Raw genomic sequence first — 14,836 nt, 5'->3', positions numbered from 1 at the left:
GCAGCATGGGATCGTTACGTTGCCTATCCCTACACATGCTCACGCACAGATTATGAGTACTTATATTACATTAGTGCCTGGAAATTTCATTCCAGTCATATCCCATTCAGTGAGATACTGCACAGATACAGAACAAGCAGCATTTTTTTTTTCCTAGAGAGAAAAGCTGTGTTTCTCTGCATATTGGTTTAAAGCAAACACAGCCAGAGGCTGCGCACACTTGAGTAATGGCCCATGACTGTGCCAATGAACAGGGGAGAGATGGCAAGCACAGTGCCCGCGTTCATTTGCTTTGAGATCTCCTCGTACTGCTCCTGTAATGGATCTACCCAACCCTGCTCTGCAGAGACCATCCTCTGCAGGAGAAAGAGTCCAATCCAGGCCCTCTGTTTCTTCAATTTAGGGCTTTACATCGCATGTTTCCTGTTGCTAATTTACAAGCAAATATTTAGCCATCTGGCAGCCCCGTCCATGGGGCAGCAAAGTGAACTGTTTGGCTTCAGTGCTGAAAGGGCGAAGCCGACATTAAACTTCTCTCCCTGAACACCGGGCACCCCCTTCCGACACAGCACGGCATCCACCATTTGGCAAGCCGCTCCTCCGCCATCTGCGTGGAGAACTCTCCAAAGGACATGGAGGCTGCTAAATATAGCAGAGAAGCTTAGAAAACATTTGCAGCCAGGCTGAGAAGACTTCTCTCAAAGTTACATCTTCCCCGGACTATCTCCCTTGCCTGTGATGTCTCGGATATCCTTAAACACCTCTGAATTTTTCAGTCCCATTTCCTCTTTGGAGTCTTTCCCTTCCCTTCCCCATTCCCTTCTCACTACCACTCTTCACCTCTACTTTTACATTTGATTTCTCCTAACACTTCCCTTCACGCTCAGAGGAGGGCTCTAGATGATGCCAATGCTCCTTTCCCAGCCCACAGATCCTCAAATGCAGAGGGGGAGATCATACAGCCTGTGGGCTGACTCTGCACTTGCTTCTCCACTCCAGGACCAACTTCTGCACACAACATCCCTACTTTCACCAGCTCTTATCCATGAAGGGCCTTGCTGACAGCCCTATGCCAGCTTGCATGGGGTGTGCACCATTTCTGTGAAAGGGGTGGGCTCCCCTTTCTTTGGTTACCCAGCTAGCAGCTGGTGGCAGGCAAGAGGCTGATTTTCCCACTCCAGTGTAAAAATCCACTGCCTCAGAAACCTACCTTCTGTCTGACTTGTAGTACATGCAGTGCCACAAGCCTCGACCTGCACATCCATCTGCAGCTTAACAGTCCCTTACTCCTCTTTTTCCAGGAAGGCACAAGGCCAGATACCTCCTCCTGGCCCAGTTTTAACCTTTCCCATCAAGGCCAACAGGGCCAGCAGCATCATTCATGGCACCACTGACCTGCACAAAGCCAAAGCTACTAAGAATGAGGAAAATTATTGTAGGCTTGGACTGAACTGCACTTACAGACTTCTCTTCAGACAGCTTGGTCCCATCATATCTCTGTTCCTTGCAGAAGAAACAGCCGTCTAGTTGTGTTTTATCATAGCAAGCAAACTAAGCAACGGAGAAGAAAAACAAGTACCCAGCAACCTGGGCATGGACAAGCTCGGCACGAAGACAGCCCTTGCTGCTGTACGGGTCTGAATTGTTAATAGTGCAGCTCCTGTACTTTCCTCATTGAGACAACAGAGAAAGGAAAAAAATACAAGAAAACAAACCCCCTTTAACAATGAACTCTCGTGTTCAGTCAGACGTAAAAGACAAGAGAAGGGGGAGAGAAAGTGAGAGAGGAAAGGAGGAGAGACAATAGAAGACAGAGTACTATTTCCTCTTCAAATATTTATTTTCAGGTCTGCCTTGGAGTGCTGCTTATTGAGATATAGAGCCTCGCTGTGCTGCAGCTTGTAAGCTCTTGCTGCATGCTCCAGCACTGCCTTACCTGGATGGCTGGAGGTGCCAGGAATTCCCACCAGCCCAGTGCCAGACCCCACAGCGGGCAGCTCTCCTCTGGGTCCCTTCCCGGGCCCTCATCTCCAGGCACCCCACCATGCCTGCTCTCCAGTTCTCCATCCTGAGCCCAGCACCAGGCATCTGAGGCTCCCATCTCCTCCAGGGACTGTGCTGGACTCTAGCTGGGACCTCAAAACACACGGTTCAGCTCCAACCCTTGGCTCTCTGGCCAAGGCACAAAACAGCACTAGAGCCAGGGCCCTGAACATTTTGAGCTCCCTCAGTATTTGCCATGATGCCCTCAGGGCAGCAGAGGTGGCCTGCATGGAGATGGGAGATACTCCAGCCAGTCAAGCCGGTGAGCTGAAAGTAGTGACCAAGCAAGGTGGTAGAGAGCCCTGGGGCTGCTGGAAGTGACATATCTTGGAGGAGAGCCAGAGCTGACATCCTGATCACAGACAGCAATTAAGAAATTAAGCTATCAGAGAGACTTTCTGGGAGGGGTGAGTGTCTGTGGTTTGGTCTGATGCCAGAGCAGGTCAATAACATTTGTCCTTCCCCTCTCCGCTGCAGATGGAGATCCTCCTCTGCTCCTGATCCCAGCGCGGCCGCACAGCTCCCTCCTCCCACCACCGTGCACACACGGCAGCAGAGAGGGAGAGCATCAGGACTCTGCAGGATAGTGATGCTGGGGAGAGGGGTTGAACAGACAGAAACGACCTCGAGAACTTAGACCTGGAAAAATCAGCTTCATCTTCCCCTGAACTATAGCTTCTAGCTATAGCTCGAGCTCTTTTTTGCAGGGAAGGACAGGAACTTGCAGCAACACTCCCTGAACGGATACCTGGGGCCATTCCCCACCCTGCCCACGTTCTCTGGGCAAGAGGCAGCCCTGGGCAAGGACAGCCATGCCCAGGGCGCCTGGCACTGGGGCACACTGCCACAGGCCACACAACACAGCACACAGTGCATCCAGAGCAGTCCTTGGGGTGGGGGTCCCACCACCACACAGAAATGCCTCTACATGACAGATTACACAAACAACCAACAGCAAGAGCAGGGGCATCCCATCCGTTATCTGAAACGCTGTCATCCTCCAAACGATGGGGCCTGCACGTCACAGGGCAAAGTCCTTCGCTCAGCCAGAAACCCTGATTAGCCCTGATTACTCTTGTCTCCTGTGCAGCTCAGCTCCATGTACCAGGTACCAGAAACCAGGACAGCCACAGCACACCTCCACTGGCACAAGCTCACAGCCTCTCCCTGGCCACTAAATTACACGTCATGAAACTGAGAAAGCTGTGTTTCCTTATCTGAAAGACTGTGCTGGGAACCACCTGGAGAGAAACCCAGCTGTGTGCCCAGACACACACCCCAGTGCAACGGACTCACCCCCACACCTCTCCCAGAGCAGCACATACAGCTCTCTGGCACTGCAAACACCATGTCCTCTCCCCATCCCCTGTCCCTCAGCAGTGCTCCTCCCTGCTGTGCTCACACATGCCACACACATTCCCACCCCAGCCTCACACGCTTGTGTGTGCATGTCTGCACTTGCACACCTGCAGCCACACACAGACAGCTTCCTCTCCGTGCTGGGCCTGAGAAATATTGATTTCTTTCCCCCCTGCAATATTTCGCTTGGCTGAGCAGATTTAGAATTGAAGAGTCAGACTCTGCCTAGAGACCAGAACCATATTTAATTCCACGGTTTAAGAAGCCCTGGAGCAGGTTATTCTTATTTTAAACTACCAGTGCATTTAAAAGCAAGTGACATTTCGGGGGGGATGGGATGGGAGATGGCTGGTGCCCTCTGCCTCTCTCCAGCCGGCCCTGGGAAGTTTTGCAGCTCTGCTGCTGCTGTGCCACGTCCCCACAGCCCCATCAGCTGCTCTGCCCGCGCCAATGAGAGGCGAGGGGTGGCGGCGAGCTCACGATCAAAGCTCAGGAGACCTGTTTCCATGTCTTTCTAACCGAGGAGAAATGAGAGAAAGTAAAGAGAGGATAAAGGAAAGGTGTGAAAACCTCTGATGAAAATTGCTCGGTGCATTGAGGTTTCACGATTCATATTGTCTGCTCCAGTACCCAGGTCCTGCTCATGGAGCGGAGTCCTTGGTAATGAGCAATTTGCAGATATTGAACAAAGACACAGTGCCTTATCCAGAGGACGGTCCCTGATGGTGAATGATCATGGAGCAGTGCTGCTGGAGGGCAGAGCCGTCCACATCCACCTGCCTGACAAAAGCACCCTCCAGCCTGCTGTAAGTCAGGGCGGCCGCTTACCTTCACAGCCACACTGCTGCAGCTCTCAGCCACGCAGCCTCAGCCCGGATTTCCAAAGGAGATGCAACACTGACTTTTAAGGGAGAAGTGGGGGGGGAAATACAATAGCAAAGGCTCACCCACAGCATCTGTGAACGTATCTGTGGACCTGGGTCCAAGCAGTTGTGCACAGACCAGGCTTGACACATGCACTGCCCCCTCTGTGCCACACAGAGCACATCTCCTACCCAACACAGTAGCAGAGAAAAGCCAAATGTCCCTAAAATGGAGGGTCCAGCTCAACAGAAGGGAGTATCCAGGCAAGATCAGCCCTGCCAAGGAATAGGTGAAGGTACACTGAAGAGGAGGAAAGGAAACACGGGTCCCTACACACTCCTCTCCCTGCATCACATCTCTAAGGACTTGCAGCGCAGGCCTGGCTCCATGGCCATCACCCTGGCTAAGGCAGTCTGGTCCCTGGATTGAGCACGCAAACCTCCACTGCCCCCACTTTGTCTCAGGTACCATCTCCAGGTCCCTGCCATTTCCAGCCACTCCCAGTGGCCCTGCAACACGCCCATGGAGGGACAGGCAGAGATGCTCTTTACAGCCTCTAAATAATGAAGCTGAAGACACCAGCTGCCAGACACCTCCAGGGCACTCTGGTACGTGTGTGTCCATGTGTACACACATGTGTCTACTGAACAGAAAAAGATCAGCAACATGACCAAGTGCTGTTCCAGGGTCCCCCCGTGAGGCCAGAGCTGCCTGCCTGCTCCTGCAGTGGGCTCAGCTGGGCAGGCAGGGGTCTGCTTCATCTCACACTGAGAAGGCAGAAGCACCAGAGAACCGCTCCTCCAGCTGGGAGAAGAGCCTAGCAGGGCTGTGGTTTGCAACCTGGGAGCTGCAGAGCCCACAAGGAGCTACAATTCAGTGGGAGACATGATTCACAGCAGGGCGAGCTGTGGGCTCCCAGGGGCCGGGGGTGAAGGCAGCCCCAGAGGCTGCGGTAGGGGCTCAGGACAGCTGCGGTACGGAGAGATGTAGCGCCTACCGCAGCAGCCCATGCATTAGCTCGCTGTGGTCTGCTATGACACAAAACGTTGTTAGCTGTGGCATTGTATTTTGACTGAAGCAGACAAGCAGGAGAATGAAAATGGATCCTTTTATATAAGCTCCCGCACATGCTGTAACAGCTCTTGACATCTTTCCCCAGCTCTGCTCCTTGCTGGTGCTCGGGTGTGCAGGGTGGGGGATGAGCGGGGATTGCACCAGGCAGGAGGAAAGGAGGCTGCAAACCACTCATGGCCTTAAAAACATTGGTTTGGGCAGGGGGGTAGCACCCCACGGTGAGACAGGCAGTGCATCATGTTCCCAAGCAGGGCACAACACGAAGCCTGATGGCATGGTTTAGACCTGGTGCTAGGCAGGCCAGCAACCAGAGCTGTGGGGTATGGATGCCATAGGGCACCCCAGCACAAAGGGGCAAGGCTGGAGGCAGGTGGAGCTTAAACTTGAGCTCATTTATCTGGATAATCCTAGGCAGGGGCAGCACCAGCAAGTCTTGGTGACTTCAGTACATAACGAGGCCAGGGCTGCCGTGAGTTTGGGCCCAAGGAAGTCACGTATGGGGGGCTGCTGCATCGGGATTCACCATAGAATTACAGAATTGTCTAGGTTGGAAAAGACCTAGAAGATCATCCAGTCCAACCATTGACCTAACACTGACAGTTCCCAACTACAGCATATCTCTAAGCGCTAAGTCAATGCCTGGGGAAAGGTCTGAGTGAAGAGGAGACAGCTGAGACACAGAGCAGGAGGAATGAAAGAGCACAACGAGCTGTGGTAAAAGCCAAGGCTGTGAAAGCACGTTACCATTAGTGCAATAATTATTATTACAATTATTTTTTCCATAATTTTGACAATTCAGTAAGAATCAACTTAACAGAAGAAAACATTTTCTGTTAAATGCTGTGAATCTAAAATATAGAGAAGCGCAATAACATTTCACTTTACATCTGGGCATTTCTAAGGATTTACGCAGCTCTTTAAAATAAAAGTCAAAGAACTTTCCAACCAAAGTTTTCTTTCTAAAGTAAAATGACAATCACTTCATAGAGAAAACAGCACAATGAAACCCTGGGACATTTTGGGGTTTTTGCTGTTTTTCTGCCCCAATCAAACAATTCAGCAAAGCAAAGGCTTGTCTGCAAACTCTTCCAGTGCTGCTAAGGGTGCACTCTTCTCAACAGCAACCACCAGAAGAAGAACAAGCAGCAGCTTCTGCAGTAGTGTGGCCAGCAGGACTAGGGAAGTGACTGACCCCCTTACTCGGTGCTGTTGAGGCCACACCTCGAATACTGTGTTCAGTTTTAGGCCCCTCACTACAAGACAGACATTGAGGTGCTGGACCATGTCCAGAGAAGGGCACCAAAGCTGGTGCAGGGTCTGGAGCACAAGTCTTATGAGGAGCAGCTGAGGGAAGTGGGGGTGTTTAGCCTGGAGAAAAGGAGGCTCAGGGGAGACCTTATTGCTCTCCACTTGAAAGTAGGTTGTAGCGAGGTGGGCGTCCATGTCTTCTCCCAAGTAACAAGCGATAGGACATGAGAAAATGGCCTCAAATTGCACCAGGAAGGTTTAGATTGGATATTAGGAAATATTTCAGCAGAAGGGTTGTCAAATATTGGAACAGGCTGCCCAGAGAAGTGGTGGAGTCACCATCCCTGGGGGTATTTAAAAGACTTGTAGATGTGGCACTTAGGGACATGGTCACTGGTGGACTTGGCAGTGCTAGGTTAATGGTTGGACTCTATGATCATAAAGGTCTTTTCCAACCAAAATGATCCTATGATTCTGCAATATCTTATCTTGATCTGCTGAGACCAGCCGGTATCACCAGAGCTACTGAAAGCTTCAGCACATGGGTGCAGCCAGGGTACCGCTCCTCCTTCCCCATCCTCCCAGAGAACCAGCAGAGGCAATAAATACCCATAATGAAATGGCTTTAAAGAACAAAGAGTATATAAGGACAACATCGGAATGAATCAAAAAAGTATATAAAAATAACAGAAAAGCATTGCAATTAGCTAAACTGTTAAATGAATAAAAAGGTATTAAATAAAGTTTCCTGAATGTCAAGTTGACACAGTTTTTTTATGTTCAGGAAAGGAAATGAGTCCCTTGAGTAAATCTCCTTGCTCCAGGGCTAGGCATTAAAGGCTTTCTGGAGGATGTCGCTGGCTGAAGTCCCTTTGATCTGGGCTGCTGGGTGCAGCACACATCTCCCAGCCAACACGGCCCCGGCTGCCCTCCTCCTGCATCCTCACCACGGGGAATGGCTCAAACAGGGCTGTCCAAAGCAGGAGCTCTGTGCTGGTTCGGATGCACGGGGAGGGGAGAGCTGAGCAATTGCCTCTCCAACACCTCCCAAATGCCACCACTGGGCCTCTTTTCATCAGGGTGCCTTTTCATCCCTGGCTTGCCATCTCCCCGAGTAGGACAAAACAGCAGGGCTGCTATCTGTCACATCTCCACCTTCACCTCTCCCGCAGGCACCAGCAACAATTTTCCCTCTCTGGGGAAAGCAGCTTTGTTTAGCAGCATGTTACCTGTCAGCAAAGGCTCTTCCCTCAGCACCTCCTGAAGCAAGTGAAACCTTTCTTTTTGGGGAGGAGGGGAGATGCTCCCTCCTGCAGCAAACACTGCCAGCCCCACTCCCTGGCATGATAGCGAGCACCTCGGTGGCTTCACAGTGGGAATCCCGAGAGGTGGCCTGGCTCCCTCGCTCCCTAGACCTACAGAGCAACCATCCAGCTGCTCAGAAGCACCGTGCAGGCCAATGACATTATTTCATGCCTGCAAGGTCATTTATGGGAGATTACTATGGATACAGAGACATGTATATATCCATATATATATGTATTTCTGGATTTCTCCTGTGCTTTGTATATATATATAACCCAGAAACTTAACCAGTGAGATACCGACAAACCCATCAAATGAAGCAATTTGTCTCAGACAATTGCCTGAGCTGCCTCCGATGTCACTGTCTTGCCACTGACAATAAGAGGCTCTTAAGTGTCCTGAAATTGTACTGCGAGTTCCCCGATGCTCTCACCCCCGCCTTCGCTCATCTCCCTCGAGCTCCTTCCCGTGTTTCTCCAGCAAAACGCTCTTACGCAAATAAACATGCAGGGAGCCACAAAAGGCATTTTGTCTAGGATTTCAATACAACCACGTATTTCTCATTCAAATATTCAGCCGTATCCTTCAGAGATCAAAAGCATAGCACTGAAATGAGGCGAGGCACGAACATCCCAAGCCAATAGCTCCAACTTCCCTTTTATTCCTGTCCTGGCTGAGGGAGCAGACAGAGGAATCTGTCACCCCCACCACAGTGGCTACCAGGTGTCAGAGCCAGGGCACCTGTACACACAGGTACAGCTCTGTCACATCACCCATCTCTCCTCCATCTCTGCACAAAGCCCCGCACAGCCATAGATTACAATAATGGCCATTAAAGCCTTTATCAGTGATGTCTGTGCAAAAGGCAGGGGATCTGGGTGCTATGAGGTCTCCAGAGAGGTGCAAACTAGGACTGGCACATCCTGAACTGACTGGAGAAAGTTCCCTGCTACCAGAAACCTGGAGCAGAGTCTGGCCCAAGGAAGGGTCTCCACATCCTGCACCAGCACCTAGAGAAGCCATGACTCACTGCACAGGGAGGAAGAAGGTGCAGTCATGCTGCTTCCCTGGTGCACAGCCTCCTCCAGCATGGCCAGAGCATCGCTAACACCACTGCCACCTTCCCCCAGGGGAGCTGTACAAAGAGGGAAGGATGCGTGGGTGAAGTGCACCCTGTCCAAAACACGTGCACAAGCTTCTCCTGCACTCCACCTTCCAGCCAGAGACCATCTGCCAGCCTGAACAGTACAGGTTTGTTTACAGGGACTGGCTCCCCTGCCCAGCAACCTCCACGGCTGAGCTTTTTAGCCCTCCTTCCACCTCAAACAGCCCTTTCCCCCATGAGGACCTACTTGATGGGACAAAAGGGCTGAGCTCTGGCAGCTGTCGTGCTCCTTTCCCCACCTTGGTGAGGAAGGTGTTCAGCAGGAGTCATGGGGTTTGGCACGTTTACTGTATAATATATGAACTCGTACCAGTTTTATAAGCCCCTCCTGGCTCAAATCACATTGTAATTCTGAACAGCCTTAAACTCATTTAAATCCTAATAAAAACACCGCCCTGCATTTGCATTTGCTGCTTGCTGGTCCCTGCGGCTGCTGTGACAGCGGTTCCTGAGGAATTGATAATGCTCAGGACACTGCATACCGGAAACCATCCCTCACAGGTGGGGTCAGGACATGCACTTCATAGGACAATTAAAAAAATAGATGCAGGAAAATGGACCTCCAGACTGATTCAGGATGATGCATGGAGCAGTTGGGTGACAAAGCTTTCACAGCAATGTAGGAGAGCAACAGCACCGGTGCTGAAACCTCAGTGTCCCACATCCTCTGGGATCCCAGAGAAGGATCAGGTCAGGTACGCAGCTCTGACAGAACAAGGCACCTGCAGACAGCACTGTGAGGGTTTTTTAAAAGAGGACAGAGAATGACTAATGAAGTGCCAGCAAATAAAAAGCACTGTGGATGCTTTGGGAAGTTTGTACATGAATGGCACAGGCACCCTGGGGGCAGGTGGGGACAGACGCAAGATCTTGCCCCGGTTTCCCCTGTTGCCTGGTGTGCTGGTGAAAAGGGGGATCTGCTGTTACAGCCTGGAGGAACGTCACGCTGCGGGGAAGGTGCTGTGACTGCATCTCACAGTGCATCCTCCACCCCCGGGCCACCACAATGAAGCACCAGTCCTGCCCTTCCCTCCTGAACAGACAAGTGGGGTTTGCTCTGGTTGTGTTGGAGGAGACAGTGAAGGGCTGGGTGACAGGGACCCCGAGAAACCCAGCTCCCATCAGCAAGGCCATACAGATCTCCCACCTCACCCCAGGCACAGCAGGAGCTGTGCTGACCCAGGTCCTACCCATGCCCAAGATTAATCTCCACAGCTCTGCAGCTCCACCACTCCCTACAGCATCCATGTGCTCCTCCACAGCCTCTTGCCTCTTTCCTCCATGTCCAGGTCTGCTCCATTCCCAGCACTCCACCCCACTTTGCCCTCCTCGACACTTGCCCAGCACTTTATGCCTCGCTGTACTTGGTGATGACATTAATAGGCTCCCCTGAAACAGTGAGATTATGAGCTATACCCTTCCAGCAATAGAAATACTAATTATTACTGAGATAAATAGGAATATCAATGATGAAAGTCAATATTATTGCCTTCTTTGTTCCTGTTTGTTTTATTTGTAGATGAAAAGACCACTCAGCCCGTCTCCCCAGGATGTGGCCCAGGAGCTGGAACAGCTCCTCTTGGCAGGCTCATCCAGAGCCATGCTCTGATAAGAAATCATACTGCACACATGCTTGCAAAGGGCGCTCTAAATCAGCAGCTCTCAAAAGCAGGCATTGTCTTTGATTGATTCATAAAACTGGAGCTGCCTCCGTTCCCCACTCCAGTACCAGGCAAGGGAGGATTTAGGGGAGGGGGAAGGTGTAACGTGGGTGGAAGTGATTAATTGTGGAACATGGCACAGCACTGGGAATGCTCCACAGCTTGGCTGGTTTTGATGCTCACACCACTCTCCTCACCCAGCACTTTAGCCACCAAGACGGGAACAGAGGACCCCTCCCAGGCTCTGACACTGATTCTCAGACTGACCTTGGGCAAGTCCCACAGCACTGCTGCGGCCAGGCAAGCACTTACAACAGCTACATTGCCTTATTCAGCAAGTCTGCTCCCTCTGTGTATTCTGAGTCAGAGCTGCTGATTTCAGTGACAAGAGACCTCTTTTATAAGCCCTATTAGCCTCGCAGAGCTAACACAGCTAAGAGCGAGTGAATGGGATGCTAATTTTGGATCACAGCTAACAGCGTCAGGAGAGCGCTTCCTGCAGCAGCCCCTCTCCGCAGGCAAGCGGATGCGGTCCCCACCGCCGGGGAGAGGCAGGACACAGCAAGCAGGGAGCACAGGCCTAAAGCACAAGGGATGTTTTTTCTTGTTCCTTGTACGCCCTAGTATGTTGCTAAATTGCCTCCATTCCCTTCCAAGTCCTCAGTCCATCACCAGCAAATATTCATGGGAACAAATCAACCTGCTGATCCCCAACTCACCCATCTCCAAGTATCAATACAGTCATCGCCTCCCTCTAATGCATACAAACCAGCCCAGCCTCTCTCCCTGCTAACGAGGACAAACACTCCAGCTGCCTCTCTCCAAATGCAATGAAACCAGGAGAACTAGAAGCCTTGCAGGAGTAATTATGCCAGTTTTTAAAAAGAAACCAGCCAGTCCTGAATATTTCATGGAAGGTAATTTTTTTTAAAGCTTTTTTAAAGCCTCTCCCCCTGCTTTGTGCATGTCAGGGTGCAATTAAGCAGAAAGTATCAGCGCATAAACCCGAAGAAACAAACTGCCACACACACCCAGCTCCTGCTCTCGCTCGTTCCTGCTTCTTCCCTGCGTTTAACATTAATGTGACATCCCAAGCTGTGTGTGCACGATACTATCTCCCACTCTGAGACGGGGAAGAGCTGTTCTACTGCTAGAAAACCTCAAGTGCCTCTCAGCCTTGCTAACACAGTGCCCAGACTCCTGAAACAAATAGTCCCCTGTGGTCCCTGCCAAGGCTCACAGGCACTGCAAAGCCCTAAGCATCAGGCACCCCGCAAGAAATCCCACCACTGCAAAGCTCTCCAGAGCTGCTGGACTGTGGTGGTGGCATCCAGGTTTGCACTAAGGCCCAGCAGCTGCATGCATGGTGCCATCCTTGGGCTGCGCAGCCTGGCTCCCTGCCTAGCTTATTAGCATTTTGCACAATTAGTATTTATTTTTGCAAATGTGCTACCAAAAAAAAAAAATTAAACAACAAAAATCTCTTTACATCGATAGCTTTGCTGGCCCTTGGAGCAAGACGCTTAGAAACAAATCTGGTTTAATCTAGAGAGACAGGTGGGAGCCAGATAAGGTGTAAAAAAGTAATTCAGGGCTTTTCTTGGCCCTGCTGGGGTGAAGGAGCAGACCTCCTGAAACAGCACCTAGCAAAACAGGCTACAGACACCTCTCCCTCTGTTGCATTCCTTCCCTCCAGCCTTGCTCTCTCTCTCAGCTCATTTCAGCCACCCTGTTTAAGGGTTTAAGACAAGTGTCCCCAGTGTCTCGGCCGTCCCATGCAACTTTCTTGAGGACAGCCCCAACACTGCTGCTACTCCTACATGACAGCCCCCCTTCTGGGGGCACCAGCTGGTCCCCTGTGGTGGTTTGACCTTGGCTAAATGCCAGGTATCCACCAAGTCGCTATATCACTTCCCCCCCTTTCCCCTTTTTTTCTCAATAGGGCAAAGAAGGGAAAGAAAATAAGATAGGAAAACAAAACAACCCTTGTGGGTAAAACAACAGCAGTTTTAATATAAGCTGGGGACAGCATGGGGTGGCAGGGGTTCCCAGGCAGGGTCTTCTGCTGCATGAGCAGCTGGGATCTGTTGCATTGATTTTTCCTTACTGTGAGCTAGGAGATTGTTCAGCAAAATGAAGTTATCAGGGGAGGTAATGTTTTCCACCTGACAACTTGTATTGCTCCTTCTCAAACAAGTGCAGACATGCACACTGCAGCACCTTCTGGTAAATGAGCTGCCATCCCTTTCCTCCTCTCACCAGACCAGCTCCTGCCATGCCAGGTGCCACTACTCAGCCCCTTCCTGTTTCTCATCCTTCCTGCACCCCCAGGTCACCCACATCCTCCTCCCTGTTCCTGGTCACACTCACAAGGGGTTTCTGGCCCACTGCAGCATGAGATGAGGAGCCTGCAGCACCCCTGTTCATTTATAGGCCTTTGACATAACCCTGATGCTGAAAACTGGCTTTTGAAAAGTGAAAATCCAAAACACTCCTGTGACACAGGGGCTTGGGGTAAAGCCTGACCTATTGCAAGTTTGTGACTGAATCACCAGAGCTAGCAACACCAGAGAGGAGAGGAAGGATTTTTTGGGAGCATTTATGGCACTGCATTCAAAGAGGAAGAGAAACTGCCCTCAGAAACCACATAGGTTCAAAGATTTGCTCAGTTTAAACACTAAAAATTCATGCATTAAAAATCCACTCAGGTTCAGCCCTGCCTCAGAACTAAATAAAACCTCTGACCACATCATCCAGCCCCAAGGTTCACTGTCTCCTTGGGGAGAGGGCTTACACGTCTGCTGGAGGCTCAGGCTGAGATGCCCCCTCCCAGCACCAGGCCCTGCTTTGCTCCAGGCTTTTGGGCTGGGCAAGGGGCTGTGCACTGCCCCTGGGGTGTTCAGGACCCAAGATGTGGCTGTGCCCATCATCACGCTACATAGTGCTGGGCTGCCCTGGTCCTCCACTAGGTTAGTGGAGAGACCAGGCTGAGAAAGACTACACCCCCCTCCATTATCCCAATTTCCCAGAAAATAACTTTTTTTTTCTTTTCTCAGAGGAAAAAAGCATAAGGAAAAACAAACCCACCTCATTTTCTAAATACTGTTCTTAGGAAAAATCTTCAACTTTTGCAAATGGCACTCTGGAAGAAAATACCCAAATCTAAACCAAAACCAGATGGCTCTCAGTGCTCGTTTTTTCAGGGAGGACTTTAACCAGCACGATCATTTCCCGGCAGAATTTTGTTTTGATAGAAGATCGCTAAGAATAAATGCATTTCAGGGCTTGCTGCTGAGAAGGTGTTTTGACAGAAAACCGCTATTTCAATGGTCCCTCCACTTGCTCTGTCGGCCCTGACACAGTGGGAACTCCTTTGACCAAGCATCCTTTGCACACAGCTTTTCCCAGGGCCCAACTTGCAAGGAGCACCTGCAGGAGCAGGGAGGGACAGGTGCCTGGGTCCATTCCTGTGTACCATAAAAACGGGAAACAGCAACAAGCAGCTAGAAATCCCTCTGCAAAGCTGGAAATACCTCTCCACCAGCCCCTCACACAGGAACGGGAGGCAAGGTGAGGACAGGTCCCTTTTTTGCATGCATCAGGTTGAGCCTATGCAGCCTGCTCTTTGCTTTGAGCAAAGAACATGATGTAAAGGGGAAATTAGATATGTGTGTGCATGTGTCAGTGTGAAAGCCAGTTCTGCCTCAACTGTTTTGATCCCCTCTCCTCTGAACCAGGCATGGGACACTGTCTCCTGGGCAGTTCCAGGTGAGCCCCTGCACTCTGCCTGAAGCAGAGGTGTCCCTCCCGGAGGCACCACTCCTGTGGAGCAGAGATCACAGCACACCCTGACATCTCATACCACTTCGGACAACATCAATTCAAACAATTCCTCCCTCAGCTCTGGCATAAAAAGGATGCTTGAATCATCCTAATTTTTTTTCATTAGGAAACTGAATTCTGCTCTTCACAGAGAGATCCCTTTTTTCTCTCTTGAGGACTGACATCCTGGGAAATTGCCTCAGCCCAGTCAGCTCTGATGTTTGCCGTCTCACACGTTGCCTGCATCAAACTGACAGTTCACAGATTTCAGCTGAGGATTTGTACGTACAGTACA

The 14,836-nt window shown here is 50.8% G+C and overlaps 1 protein-coding gene across 2 annotated transcripts in view; it reads right to left on the bottom strand.

The window, feature by feature from the left end:
- Positions 1–14,836, bottom strand: part of LINGO1 (leucine rich repeat and Ig domain containing 1) — a 167,809-nt gene that overhangs the window by 50,807 nt on the left and 102,166 nt on the right. The window lies entirely within an intron of this gene.

Source organism: Strix uralensis, chromosome 11, assembly GCF_047716275.1.
Source record: "Strix uralensis isolate ZFMK-TIS-50842 chromosome 11, bStrUra1, whole genome shotgun sequence".
In the NCBI taxonomy this organism is placed as follows: domain Eukaryota; kingdom Metazoa; phylum Chordata; class Aves; order Strigiformes; family Strigidae; genus Strix; species Strix uralensis.
The sequence above is the reverse complement of the archived record's forward strand: the minus strand, read 5'-3'. Positions and strand labels throughout refer to the sequence as shown.